Here is a 16,020-nt window from a genome sequence, read left to right as displayed (position 1 = left end):
AAGAAAATATTGATTATATTTGTATATAATAATTCAATATTTGGTGTGACCACCCTTTGCCTTCGAAACAGCATTAATCCTTCTAGGTACCCTTGCACATAGTTTTTGAAGGGGAACTCAGCAGGTTGGCCTAAACATCTTGGAGATCTGTGGATTTAGGCAGCCTCAGTAGTTTCTCTCCTAATATCTAATCCCAGACAGACTTGATGATGTTGAGATCAGGGCTCTGTGAGGGCCATACCATCACTTCCAGGTGTTACTGCACGATGAATAAGTATCTACCTGTATTTCTCAGCATTGAGGAGACCATTAACTTTGACCAAATCCCCAACTCTGTTTGATGAAATGCCTCTTCAAACTTGCAGGAACCTCCACCAAGCTTCACTGTTACCTGCAGACATTCTTGAACCGCTCTCTAGCCCTTCAGTGGAAAACAGCCAGATATTTCAAATTTAGATTTTTCAAATCAGTCCAGAGCACCAGCTTCAATTTTTCTGCACCCCAGTTCCTGTTCTATACTATTTGAGTTTCTTGGCCTTGTTTCCATGTTGGAGGTCTGGCTTTTTGGCCGCAAGTCTTCCATGAAGGCCACTTCTGACCAGACTTCTCAGGCCAGTAGATGGGTGAACTGTGGTCCCACTGTTACCTGGAAGTTCTGACCTGATGGCACTGCTGGACATCTTCCGATTGCGAAGGGAAGTAAGCATGATGTGTCTTTCATCTGCTAGATCAAGTTTCTTTGGCTGACCACTGTGTCTACGGTCTTCGACCCCATTTCTTTGTGCTTCTTCAAAAGAGCTTGGACAGCACATCTGGAAACCCCTGTCTGCCTTAAAATTTCTGCCTGGGAGAGACCTTGCTTATGCAGTATATATAGTTACCTTGTGTCTTGTTGCTGTGTTCAGGCTTTTGACAGTAACCTGTCTAAAGCAACCTCAACATGTTAGCTGAGTTTGGCTTGAGTTTGTCCTATCCTCAACCAACTGTATTCCTGGGATCTATTTTTGCTTTAATTGAGGTAACAAATGGACAATGCAAGTTAACTCATATTGACAACTGCTGTTATTTCCTAAATAATGCTAATTAATTAATTCATCCATTCATCTATCTCTGCTTGGCTCCATCCTTTCCCTGTTCCTTGACCCTTCTGCTTTTAGGAAGCTGTTGAATGTGAAGATCATCGATGACGAGGAGTACGAGAAGAACAAGACTTTCACGATTGTGTTGGAGGAGCCCATCCTGCTGGAGGTGGGACAGAGACACGGTGAGCTGAAGACTGAGTGATTTTCCTCATTATTTTATGGCTTAAAATACATTTTACTTTGCATCCACTCTCCTTTGTGGAAAGTGGATGCAAAGTAATCCTATGTGGCATCTGAATTCTTGAGCTAGAGCAGTTTATGTCCATTGACACAAATATCTCTCTGGGGCTAAGGTGTGAACTCTTTAGTGTTTTTGGTGCATGTCATTGCCATGTTTTGTGCTAGAGGTTTAAAGTTGGGGTAGGCAATGCTGGAGACAGCTAGATTTTGAAAGTATCCAACCAAAGAAATCCCACTCCTTCTATTCAGGCCTCCCTCCAAAACCTCTCCATCCAAAATACATTTTTATGCACAATACATGCACGGGCAGAGTGCAAGCAGGTAGAGAGAGAATTTCAGCAAATATAACAAAAATTACTTCCAAAATAAGTTGCCTTTCCTAGCTTTAAGTGTTGTACATTAAAAGAGCTTGAGCTTAGTTAGATCATAGTCAGGGTTAAAAGGGCTAAAGGAGTTATTTATAATTTGTTTATTTGTCCACATACAGTTGAACATTAATTATATTTTTAAAAATGTACCGCATTGACTTTTGCAACATTGCAAAAGCAAACAGAAACATAATTGGTTTCAGATTGGTGCATGATGGGCATGTTTGCAGCTTTTCATGCCCATACCCACCACAGGATCTCACAATAAGTAAGTCAACATTGTCACAGAAAATCAAACTTGCTTGGATCATACAGCACTTGCTGAACGCATACACATAAAAAGATTAGAAATGATCAAAAACTAAAACACACAGTATATAAAGATTTGCCTGTTTTTATAAAACTACCTGAACTCAATCAGGCAGTACTTACTTATAGCTGATAACACTGAATTGACCGTTCTCAGCTAACGTTTTAACATGAATCCTAATGACCCTTAATATAATTAATTCTCACACAAACAGTACGATTGTAACACTGGGTTTCATTATAAATGAATAGTTTACACACCTGTCCGTCTGCCGCAGGAGACACCAACGATAACAAGACAGTGGTGGGACCGGAGGACGTGTCAAAGATGGGCTGCCCCTGTCTGGGCGAGCACACTAAACTAGAGGTGGTCATTGAGGAGTCCTATGAATTCAAGGTAAGTCAAAATAGCTTTAGCCTCAGAGCCAACTCACCTGTCACACTGATGTTTGCATGTTTTTGAACTTCTTGGAAGCTGATATGGGCTAATGAATGCCAATATTCTACTTGTTTTTCCAACATTTACCTGCTCTCTTCCTGCTGAATATCCATCACGGCTGTTCTTTGGACTTAAGAGAGGCTATTACAAAAAAAGAACATGTTAGGTTCTTCAGTCAGTGACATTGACTAGACACTGCATTAAATCTGGAGTTGGTCCCCAGGCGCTGTACAGCGACTGCCCACTGCTCCCTTCAGGGATGGGTTTAATGCAAGAATACCTTTTTAGTTTCAAATCCTTAAACTTTTTTACAGAAACAATGAGAGCATGTAAACAAACCAAACAACATGATATTTAAGATTATTCTGTTTTAATTATCTGCAGTGAGGACTCAAAGTTCAACCTGACCTCATTCATTTAATTTGTTCATTTGCTGTAGCTTAGTTAGAGCAGGGAGATAGTGACAAAATGAAACACTGATATTTTTGACTCTCACACCAACATCAGTTATGTCACAATATCAAATACGTTCAGAAAATAATAATCAAATAATTTAACCCAAATGCATCCTGATTTTATATTGCACTGACATAAAGTTGGAGGTTTTGGGTGTCTTGAGAAAGACACGTTTAAAAATGAAATGCTCAAAATCAATGCAGCAGACTTTAAAAAGCTCCTGTCAGAGCCACAGTAATCCTCTTTTAAAAGTAAACTAATCTTCATGTGTAAAATTCAGGCTGTGTGTCCCTTTAAACCAAATTTAAGATGTCACATGATATTGCACTTTGGGCTCCGGTTGTGCTGATAATTGCAGCTCTATTTTCTGCACTGGTGTAAAGCAGCTTTATGCTGGCAATGTGCCTTTTTCCTGAGGGATAGTGGGGTTTTGTGCTTCCCTGCATCTGTTTTGGTGAGTCACTGTGTACCACAGTGGGAGGAATGACACGGTTAATTGCACTTTAATTCACCACATCGGTGTCCTTAGTCTCATATGACAGTGTTAAGATTGTATTGATACTGTATATCTCGTTGGCTGACACCAACTTGTCCCTTATCTTTGCTTTCCTTGTCTTTGTGGCCATCTGCAGAGCACAGTGGACAAGCTGATCAAGAAGACGAACCTGGCTCTGGTGGTGGGGAGCAGCAGCTGGAGAGAGCAGTTTGTTAGCGCTGTCACTGTCAGCGCAGGTGAGTCGCGGCGTCCTGAAATGTCTCATCTGTTCATCCCACTGAAACCGGACCTGTGGAAGATTGAGGCTGCAGGCAGGATCCGGCCCACCAGCTGCTTCTCACCAGCCTCACTGTTGTGCTGGGGTTTATTTTATTTTTTGAGAGACTTACGTAATAAAATCCAAAATGCTCCAGTTTGGCATTGGCTTAAAATTTTAAAAAGTAAAAATAATAATAAAAAAATAATTTAACAGATTATTAATGAAAGAGCTTACAAAACAAAGCCTGTTTTAATATATTTTGACAAGTCTGTGCTTATTTGCTGCTTCCTTCTAATCCAGACATTTCATTAAAAATGCATGATGTGGTGAATTCCTCATGTGGCTCATAAAAACTAAACTTACCAGCTCTGCTTGGACAATTAATGGCTCTGAAGAATTCACGTAGATGTACATGCTATGGTGTACCTTTTTTATTTTATCCTTTCAAAAGCCATTCACTTGGCTTTTGAACCTTTTAGGTCTGTACTAGTGTGCACAAGTACGCATTTGGGCTAAAAGCTGATTTAGACACCAGGGATGTGTCATTTTGTTAATACACTCTCTTTTCTCTCTTTCTCTCTCTGGTTGAGGTCACTCAGATTTTCATGCAGAGAGTGTATGTATAAATAGAAAGTACACTTCCTGCCTATATTGAGTCATAGCTGTATTTACAAAATTGAATGTTTAATGAAAAGGTTATCTTCCACACATCTGTCAAATGGCTTAAACGTAGTAGGGGATTGTCTAGTCTCAGCTGGATTTTGCTGTCAGATAAGTTAAGTTTGATTAGAGCTGGAACTATTTACTGCTTCACCATCCACATTAAATGTGATGTCACAGCTGGATAAAATAATACTTAGCATCTAATTCTCCCAAACAACAAAGATCTGATTCAGGTTTTATATTGTGGGATATGGTCTTCAGATAACCTGCCAACAGAGACGGCAGAAGCAGCAAGTGGTTGTATGTATTTTGCAAGGCTTAATGCAACTCTTCTGTCTTCGCCAGGTGATGATGATGAGGAAAGAGAGCGGAGAGGAGCGCTTGCCATCTTGCTTTGATTACATTATGCACTTCCTGACAGTTTTCTGGAAAGTCCTCTTCGCTTTCGTCCCACCCACTGAGTACTGGAACGGCTGGGCCTGCTTCTTCGTGTCCATTTCCCTCATTGGCGTTCTGACAGCTGTAACCGGGGACTTGGCCTCTCATTTCGGCTGCACCGTCGGTCTCAAAGACTCGGTCACTGCTGTGGTGTTCGTGGCCCTCGGCACCTCTGTTCCAGGTGGGCGTCTGCGGTGTCTGTCAGCTCATACAGTGAACTTGACCTGGGTCTCCTCTGGGCTTTGCCAATGCAGTAGAAACAGCTGCTTGGGGGACTTGTGTAACCTCTTCCTCTGCCTGTGCTGTCAAAGTAATTCTCTCCAGAGCTCTTTGCCTGGAGCATTAACAAGCTGTAAACTACGAAAAACACATTTTCACTTGTTATTCTCTCTGTGCTGCCTAATTGTATTCCCATTTCATTATGTGCTACACACAACGACAGAAAGGCACAAATGCGAGTGTGAAAATTAGGTTTTGACAGGTTTTAGTTCAGCAAGCCCCACACACTCCTTCAAGTTGGCAGACGGGTTATGCTAGAAATCACCAAAACATCAGCAAGTTACAAAATCCACAGGTAGTGGTCATATTAGCCTAGGTTATCAGTTCATTTTGGTGAGCAGAGACAGGGTTTCAGAGATATTATGTTCTTTATACATTTTTGTGATTTACTAATGCATATTTGTGCCTTAGATAGTGACCGTGTGGTTCCCCGACTGGCTTTATAGGATATGCTTATTGAATATTTTTGTTGTTTAATGGGGAAATGTTGCTCAAAAATAAATGCTGTACATGGTAAGGTGAGGTCTCCATGAGGTACTAATTGGTACCACTTTCTAAAAAGGTATCCTTTGTTAAATTTTAAAAGTGGTAACTAATGGCTTTTTTAATGATTAACAAATCACTTATTTTATAGATCAGTCAGAGTGCAACATTTGATTGGCCGTGTCTCATGTTTTTATCTTATCTTACTTCTACAAGATCTTTGTTGGGAGTTGCACATGCGCAGTTCCTAGGACTACTAGCCAATCAGAAGCAGAGTAGGGCGGGTCCTGAAAAGACGGTAAACAGGCTTTGGTTCACCTGTATATGTTCCCCTTACCAGCTTAGCAACATGGACTGGAGCGAGAGTTTCAGAGTGGTTATTAATTTGTAACAAATGTATCTTTCAAGGGAGAGGAGAGGAGTGTGCTGCAGCTCAGTGCTCACCGGTGTTTTTAAGGGCGTGTCGGACTAGCCGCTAGGCGAGCATTATGACGAATGTTTTCTTGTGACATCACATGGAAGCAGAATAAAGCTGATGATACACGGAGCAACTTTTAGAGCAGTGGTGCTGGGCAATGTTGCTGTCAATGGTAATGAGTAAAGATTACAACCGTAATCCCCTTCTCCCGCCACTCCGCCACCCTCCCTGCACCGCTACTATCCGTTCAAAACACCACCAACAAGATTACCCAGCAACATTGCTCAAAAAGTTGCCCCGTGTATCATCAGCTTAAAAGGCTGGACTACAAACGAGCTGTTTTCAGGCAGTTCAGAGCAGTGTTTTCTGTGGGAGATGGGAACTCCCTTTGGGCTTTTTCACTTTGCAAACCTATTACATGCACAAAAAAGGTATATAATAAAGGAGAGGGAAAAAGCCAAAAAGCAGAATATGACCTCTTTAAATTGTCTGACACCCTTTGTGCCCCAGAGTGAAATTTTATATTGTATTCATGGGTTTTAAGGGAGGGAAGGAAGAGAATTCTGCCAGTCACAGTTTTTGCACACTACTGATCTCAGTAGCTGGTTTGCACAAATTCACAAATTTCTTTATGTCTTTCTTTGTGCTTAATTAATACCTCTTTATCTTTTAAAGATACATTTGCAAGTAAAGTGGCTGCCATCCAGGACCAATACGCTGACGCCTCCATTGGCAACGTGACAGGCAGCAACGCAGTGAATGTGTTCCTGGGCATTGGGGTGGCGTGGACTATCGCGTCCGTTTACTGGCACACCAAAGGCATGGCCTTCAGGGTGAACCCAGGATCTCTGGCCTTTTCCGTCACCCTGTTCACCGTCATGGCGCTGGGTGTGTGCTGGTGCTGCTCTACCGCCGGCGTCCCAGCGTGTCAGGCGGAGAGCTCGGGGGCCCACGGACACCCAAGCTCCTCACCTTCTTCTTGTTCCTTTCCCTCTGGTTCATCTACATCCTGTTGTCCTCCCTGGAGGCGTACTGCTATGTGCCTGGCTTCTGAGATACAGGGAAACCCACAGACACGGCTCCTCTCCTTGTTTTTATAGTCTACTGAATGTGTTTTCTCTCTGTTTTTGTCTATTTTCACAACGGTTTATAACTATTTGTATCATTAGTTATTAGTTATACTGCACAATATCTTACTGACTTTGAATCTTTGGACTTTGGAACTTTGCTACCACCCACTATGCTGTGAAGTTTAGCTTTAGCCACTGAATTTAAACCTCTTCTCAAATTTTCTTCCTTTTTTGAAACACTATGTTCCACTGGACATTTATCTAATAATTGCTTTCAGCATAAAATTACATCAAACCTTCTGTCACGTGACACGTAAAACTTCTGGCATCATGTCCTCTCTCTGTGTGGACAATTATTTGAGTTTTTAAGTGTTAAGAAAGCACAAGATTAAAGCATTCAGAGGATTCTTTGTATTTTGAAGGGTATTGTAAAATGGAAAATTAAAGACGGTGCATGGGACGACTTGGAATTTACATACAAGGAAAGACATAAACTGAGGCTGAGGAAGTGACCCGTAAAAACATATTTGTGTGTTGATATTTATTACTCAATCTATACATTAATTATTCATTGTATATCATGTATAAGATGAACATTGTGCGTGGGAGTTTTGTGAAAGAGTAGGTGTGTTTATTTTTGCACGTAATGAGATTCAGAGTTTCTTGGTAATCTTTTTTAAAGTACTGTATGTAATATTTTTGACAAGGCTGTTGATGTGTTGATGTTTTCCTGTACATGTGAATAACAGCTCTGTCATGATCTTTTCACTGCCTGGTCCTCTTCCCCACAAAGCTTTCTCAGTCAGTATCACATTCTCCATAACCAGGGTTAAAACAATCTTTTTAATACATAAGTCATTCTGCAGCAGAGTGCTTGCTTGTACTATGAACTATAAATTCTTTGAGCACATTTATGACTTTTTTGCGTGTGTGTGCTCATCTGCTCTTCAGCACAATTTGGCGAAAGGCATGGCACTTTAACTGACTCCACGAAAGATACGGGAGTCTGAGTGTGGATACGAGAAGGACCAGTTTTTCCTATCTGTCATGCTGACACTGTGAACGTTCTTCTTCAACATCACTTTTGTAAAAAGCGTAGGAGAGCGAAGAGCCACTTTTCAGATGACTGTAGGAAGAGTTATTAGGTCCTAATGACAGCACAATCACCCAACAGGTCCATCATTCGGGATAAAAATGTGCTATATGAGAAGACATCTACAGTTTTTCCTGAGTGTCTCCTTGTGTCGCACAGCAGTTGATACTGAAGTTTTTTTTAAATTTAATCTAGAATCTGTAGAGCCATATTTATTGTAACAGTATTACAGTAGAGGTATTTATATGATCAATTTTAGTTTTATTGATATGCACGTTTATTGTGTAAAAAGTGGAAATAAATGTTGCTGATTTATGATGCCATAAGATGCCTCATTGTCTTAATTCCACATTTCAAGAGAAAAAAACAGTGAACGCTCTCTTTTTGACGGGGGATCTTTCTATATGTGTCTAAGAACCAAAGCACATGGTTACCGTAATGTTACCTTATTTAGATTTAGGATTTATCAGAACATTAACTCTTTCATTCAAGCGAGTTATTACAAAGCCAGATCGGTGGTTGTCTGGAAAAGTGGACAAAAATTGTAACATTAATAAATGACAAAACAGGATTTCAATATAATGCAACCCAGGTGCAACAAACTACAGCCTTATCAATCACCACAGTCAAAACAAGAGGGGTTCCCAGCCTAGGAGTCAAGGCCTCTCTAAAGGGTCACAAGATAAGTCTGTGGGTCATGAGATGATTAATCAGGGTTGGAAAGAATAAAAACACAAAGTTCCATTTTTTTTCACTTTTATTTCTTTTGCTGTTTTAATGACATTTTTTAAATAATTTTACCACTTTGGGCTTTGAACTTTTATTTAAATGAAAACATCTGAGAAGTTTAAAGGGAACATCACTATGGTGTTTTTCGGACACTAAAGATAATTACTTTAGTAATAACATCATCATAGTATTACTATAGGAATGTTCTAGTGTGTTCAAAACCACTGAAACACTATAAAATAACTATAGTAATACTAAAATAATATAGGAATAATAGAAAGTGGGAAGAAGTGGAGAGCCCTGAACTCCTTCAGAGGAAGAGCACCGAGCCACTGGTACAGGTATGTGGATGACACATGGTCAAAATTAAAACCATGGAAGTGCAAGCCTTCACAGAACACATCAACTCTGTGGACAGTAACATCAAGTTTACACGAGAAGATGTCCACAACAACAGTTTGGCCTTCATGGACTGTGCTGTACACATTGAAGAGGACAGGTCCCTGCAGACTGGAGATTACAGGAAACACACACACACAGACCAATACTTACTTTTCGATTCCCACCACCCACTGGAGCATAAGCTAGAGGTCATCAGAACCCTGCACCACAGAGCGGACAACATACCAACAAGTGCCCAAGCCAGAGAGAAGGAACAGAACCATCTGAAGGGGGTAATTACAGCCTGTGGATACCCCAAATGGAACTTTGTGAAAACAGCCACAAGATCCAGGAAGAACAACACCACAGGGAATGAGGAAGAGAAGGTCAACCACAACAACATTGTGATTCCATACGTGTCTGGAGAAACTGGAGGAACTCAGAGAAACTCAGGAGGATTTTCAACAAACACCACATCCCTGTTTTTTTAAATCCAATAACACGCTAAGACAGATACTGGTCCACCCCAAGGACCGCACACAAGAAAAGCAATCTAGTGTATGAGGAATGCACAGACCTGTACATTGGGGAAACTAAACAATCACTACACAAACGCATGACTCAGCAGGGGCCAACTCCTCAGGTCAAGACTGAAACAGTTTATTTACATCTGAAGGATAAAGGACACTCGTTTGAGGATGGATGGTTTGAAAGAAGTGTCAGGTAGGGCTCCATATTAGCCCTTGAAACAGGCCTACCAAATGTTAAACGCTGCCACTTCTATATAGCATAGCATGAAGTCACATAAAATAAAAATACTGAATAGAGGATACTGAGCTTACCATCATTAAAGGCTGCAGTCATAGGAAAATAGAGCTCCAGGTGTGATATGGATTTCATCAAGTTGATGATTGTTTTGCCTGACACTCCACAGCACCAAATTACAGAAAATAATTTGAAAGAGAGAAAAGAGGGTTTTGAAATGAGAAAGGGTATTTTATCACGTTTCCCACTGTAGCTTACACAGTGTCTTGATAATTGTGCCATTTTTATAGCAGGCAGAAAGATGTACTAATTCCAAACACATTAACGGGGGAAATGAACCCCCACTGTGCCAGAAGATTATCATTATTTCTTGTAGGCACACCGTCTCTTTTGTGAACTGTTTGGGCGGTGAGATTACTTTAACTCAAAAACAGTGATTTTCATTTTCAGATTCTTTCTTTCCACACGCTGTCAACTCTCTGGCAGTGTTTGTATTTAAGGTCACTCCTGCTGTATGTGACGAAGGTCTGAGGTCTGAATGCCATTTTGAATAAAAATTCTGGGAGCAGATGAAGCTGTAGAACTTGGATGGATTTCTTTTTCTTTTGCATTCGTCTTAGGAGCTACTAGTGTGCAAGTCAAAATAACAAAACAACACCAAGTTCATAACCATGCAGACATTTAGCCAGAACCAGATTCCTTATAATAAACATTTTCATCATCCTTTTTTTTTTTTGCATAAAACTAAATAAATGAAATTAAAATTCTTGATAATCTCCAGTGAAAGAGTGTTTGTTCTGGCCTGTTCAAATCTAATGGCATTTAATAAAGGCTGGCTAGTTAAATTATTGTTCTGTTTACAATAATCTCTTTGTAAAACCATTCATTTCATCAAGGCTTACATATATTGTATTATTTGTCACCCATATTTCCCAGCTCTACCATTTTGCTGTATTGAGTGGGAAATGAGCCATGGACTTAATATGCATACACATGCTGAGGCTGGATGGGTTTCCTACTTGCTGCCAAGAGCATGCTGGGATATGCTCCAAGCTCCTTAGAAGGAATATGCAGGTAAAGACTTTGGCTGATAAAGAACTGGTAAAAAATATGTAATACTAAGTCCTAAGTCCTAAGTAATCTCCTAAGTCCTCTGTTTTCTCTTTTTGTTTTTCAGGGTAGGGCAGTGGCCTGTGTGACCATTACAAAAAAAACCGTTGACAGTTTTCTGATCTGCCACTTCTATGGTTACACTTTGGTTAGAGCAGGACTAATATTTTGACAACAGATTAAATGACTATGTGTAATGTGAAAGGTGTCACTGGCAGTGATGAACCCATACACAGCTCCCGACAGCTATCCGTAGATAGCCCTGTTGTTTCGGTTTACTCTCTGCACTCTCATCACTATTTTTTCAAGCAGTAGTAGGCAACTGTTTTTACCAAATAAGCCCTGATTAACCCACTGTACGCAGCTGCACAGCACCAAATGAAAGAGTTAGCTAATATCTGGAGAACAGAGTGAAGCATTTAGCTGAAATGCTTCACTCTGAAAGGAGAGTGAATATTGGACTTGTTTTCACCTGGTTAATTTTTCTCTGTGTCAGCTAGATGTGTAAGTAAGCAACTCTTTGCAAACTTTGCTAAGTTCATTTAGCACCACCACAACAATTTTAGAAGGGCATAATGTCAATAGGTGCGTTTGAGATAACGGCGGCTGACTTTCACCGACTTGATAGTCTAACGTGAGCTGCAGGTGACTGCAAGGGCAGGGTATAAAAATGGCGCCATCAGGTCGGACACATTCTACCTGCAGCAGCTTACTATGAGCTGAGATCAATGATGATCTTGCGGCATTTGCAAAGAAAAATACCGCAAGACCAGGCAATAGTGTGGTTCCAACTTGGTGCAGTCGCGGAAAAGCAACTGCAGCAGCCTTGCTCCCATGAGGTTTTAATGTCATGTGACATGGTGACGTTTTGCAGCGCCGGCGAAAGTTGGACACAATTTCTAACCAGCATGCCTTGTTTTGAGTCCTCAAGTCAGCACTGCGCAGCGCGCATTAAGTCAAACACACCTAATGTTACAGTTTGTTGCTCTGCCCCCAAGTGGCCAAAAAATCACTTAACACAAGCTGAAGAATAGGCAAGTAAAAGTACTTTGTTAAAGGAATAGTTTGACATATTTGGAAGCATTCTTATTCTTATATTTCAAATTGTCAAGTTAGGTCACTGGGTTGGGACTATTGTCTGGCTTGTGCTGTGCAAATTCTTTACACATTACTGTCACAGCTGTGATTGGGCCTGCATTTAGGCTAGTGGCTGAAGTGTCTCTGTCTGTCTCCCCTTGTCTGTTGGCAGGGCGGAACAAGTGGACCAATGTGTCAAGAAGTATTAGTATTTGTATACCAAGAGTGTAGACCTGGATTCGGCACACAAAATAGTGTCCTGTTCCGACACCCTTAAGCGATTGCTGCCACACCTATTGATCAACCGTAGACACATTTTCTCACATACAGAGGTTGACCTGTGATTCTTCTGTGTGGAGGCTGTGAGACTCACATGTCAGAAATGACAGTAGAAATGCACAGCTAAAATGTAGCTATAATAGGGGAGAGTGGGTAATGTTTTACCACTGCTCAGTTGTAATTCCTCTAATCATGAGCAAGCTTGGGTGATTTGCATCGGGTGGTCAAATTGCTATCTGCCAAAAGTTTGCTACGTCTTTGTTGAACAACAACAGCATCTATCTACAGCATCATTTAAATAAAGACTCAAAAATTACTCGGTAAAATGGTGATACACAGGTTGTACAATGCAGACTACAGCCAGACAGTCTGAATAGTTGTGGCTCAAAAAGCAGCAGAAAAAAACCCACAAAAGGTATTTGTGAAGGCCACAAGAGATCCCAAATAAACAAAAAGCAAAGCCAGGCTCTGCCTACTGCCTTTCTCAGCAGGCATGACTGTTGACCTTTCGTTAACTGCTAAATTAGTGTGGAACTGGTGGCTCCGTTCTACTTCATGATTTCACACAATGAGAAGATCATTTCTTGGTCAGCATGACATCCATGTCAATCATCTCAGTGGAGGTTTCTGTTCGAGCTAAGAACAGAAATAACATACTGATACAGAAAATGTGTGTGTGTGTGTGTGTGTGTGTGTGTGTGTGTGTGTGTGTGTGTCTTAAGTATTAAGTATTACGTTTTTATATATCATCCTATAGGATATCATCTCTATCATCTTTAAAATGCATCCAGTAAAAAAGCACAACAAATAAAAGTAATTATTTTTAGTTCACAAATGTTTTAATGTTCCTACAAATATTATCAAAATAAATGTATAATTAGTGCTAATGTAATGTAAAGTTTAAAGTTAATGTAAAACTTGTTAATTAATTAGCTAACAGAAAGTTAATATGCTTATTTTGTTGATCAGACCATGTAAGATACCTTACATTACTTTGGTCTCTGATTAATTGCACATTAAATGTGCATTAATCACCTGCTGCAACATTGAAATGCAGCTTACATTGTAATGAGTCAATAGTAATATATATATATATATATATATATATATACATATATATATTCTTAAAGGTGCCACTCCAATTAAGACTTTTGCTTTTGATACTTGAAGCACGTTTTGCTGGTAGAATTTGCGCCCTGTTACTTAAGTATATTTTTGAAAGCAGATGTTTTACTGGTAATGGGATATTATTAAATCAACGATGGTATTATTATTTTTACTATAGAATAGTAAAATAATAATAGAATTGATTTATGTCTTCCTTCACAAATGATTTATCAATCAGCTAGCTTAAACCCACTAATTGCAGCCCTCAGTATTCATAATGAAGACTGACAACTGTTCATGTCTATTGTCACATATTTACTTGCATCTTATAATTTATACAAAAACCATTACATTTCAGTATTGAATAATAACTGTATTGCCAAAATGTTATATCTTTATGAAAAGTACATATTTCTTTTATGTTTTTGCAGTGCGTTATATATTTATATGTATATTATTATATTTAAGTGTGATGTAGGAAGTACTATAAAAATTCATTAAGTCATAGCATATAAAATACTCCATTATCCATTCCAAGTTAAAGTCCTGCATTTAAATGTCACTTGGAAATAATTGAATGTTCAGTGTGTAGTATTTAGCAGTATTGAAAGAAATGCAGTCTAATTTCCATAACTAGGTTTTCAGTGGTGTATAAAGACCTTACATAATGAACCCTTATGTTTTTATTACCTTAGAATGAGACATTTCTATGTACATACACCCCCTTACATGGAAGTCGTCATGTTGCATTGCCATGTTTCTACAGTAGCCCAAACGGACAAATGGCACTGCAGAACGCATTTCGTCACTACATTGAATATTTACAAAGAAGAAAGAAAAAGAAGAAGTAGTAGTAGTGGTAGAAGTAAGAAGAAGAGAAGAGAAATTATGACAAATGGGGGACCACAGACATAGGTGTCATTTACGCTGGGGACGCTGACAACATGTCCCCACCACTTTTTGAAATGTCTGATTTTGTCCCCACCACTTTTTGAAAGTATTTGTTAAAAATGTTCTGAAAAATAGCTTGCACCAAGAAATGTTAACTAATAAATGAAAATGCTTTGAGAGAGGTTTATTTGCTCAATAAGAAAAAATGCTAATCAATTTCAATATGGAAGAACCAAATATGCGTTGTCCAAAAAACAGGTGCCTGCTGATTACTGCATTTTATTCTGTTATATTTTGTATTTCTGGTAGCTGATTTATTTGTTTCTTTTTTATAAACCTGGAGCATACAATGTCTCCAGAATGCAGGAAATTAAGTGTTTAATGCTCAAATCTTTGGGGGGAGGACCCCTGATTTCTGCATTTCATATTTCTTCAAAATAGTGTTAAATCTTTCATCTTGTTTTGCATCATCAGGTTTTGTGACACAAGTGTATCATCATTTCCCTAATCAGAGCCTTTATGTCCACACCTCTTTCAACACAAAGTGATGCCTTGACCACACATATTATTTAGCACAAGAACCGACAGAGCTGTCAGCCACAGTAGCTTCTCCTGCTTTCAAAGGAAGGGTCGAGAGGTGAGTGAGTCATTGGTTGCAATTCACAACTCTCACAACTAGAAGCCACTAAAACTTACACAATGAACCTTTAATGGCAAAATGTACTTAAAGTTTCAAAGTAATCATGCAGAAAAATGCTATTAGCCTACATATACATTATTAAATACATTTATACAATTCATAAGAGCCCTTAAATCATGTATACAATCTCAGTCTTTAAAGTCTCTAACTACATCTGTTAAATAGGCTAAATACAGTGTAATGTAAGTACAATATTCTCTTAAGAGTAGCACAAAATGGAAATACTGAAGCAAAGACAGCAAAACCTGAGTAAATATACGTAGTTTCATTCTTCCACTGGTAATCCTGAGCTAATCTTTCAATTTATTTTATTTTTAAAGGCTGTCGGTCCAGCATCACCCCCTTCCTCTTCCTCTTCCTCCACTAGCCCGCACGTGCTGCGTGCTCGCCCCAGAGCCCTTCATCCCGTGTGTTTCGCCATTGGTCTAGGATGATGTCATCCACAGTAGAGACAATAGAACCCACTCCCCGTCAGTGTCTCCTCACACACGCATCGCAGCTCAGAGTGACACACGCTCAGACGTGACGCCAGCTGAGTTAGCCAAGTACTACTCATAACATGTATTTATGTATCTGTTTATTAGTAAGTCCGGCAGAGCTGTGCGTCTTCTAGTCAAACCAGGTCTGGGGTTTTTTCTTTTTAATGTATTTTTATTTTGAAATCCATGAACAAACGAGCAGGCAGGGAAGGTGTTACACATCTGGATCATACCAACGCATCGGGTCGTGATGCTCGGCCAGCACAGATATGAGGATTTCTCATTCCGCTGCGCATAAATGATGAATAACCACAGGACTGCCACTGTTGATGTAAGTGATGTTTCTTTTTAGTAACGTTACTTATTGTGGCGGTCGGTCCGGTCGGCCTGACGCCTGCGAGTCCCCCAC

General features: G+C 39.7%; 1 pseudogene; it reads left to right on the top strand.

Annotated features, from left to right (window-relative positions):
* Nucleotides 1-1,111: 1,111 nt before the first annotated feature.
* Nucleotides 1,112-8,436, top strand: LOC119884811 (annotated as a pseudogene).
* Nucleotides 8,437-16,020: the final 7,584 nt, after the last annotated feature.

Source organism: Micropterus salmoides, unplaced genomic scaffold, assembly GCF_014851395.1.
Source record: "Micropterus salmoides isolate LMB-PRFRI ecotype aquatic unplaced genomic scaffold, ASM1485139v1 Ms_hic_scaffold_3689, whole genome shotgun sequence".
NCBI lineage: Eukaryota > Metazoa > Chordata > Actinopteri > Centrarchiformes > Centrarchidae > Micropterus > Micropterus salmoides.
Note: the sequence above shows the minus strand (reverse complement) of the source record. Positions and strands in the feature narration are given on the sequence as shown.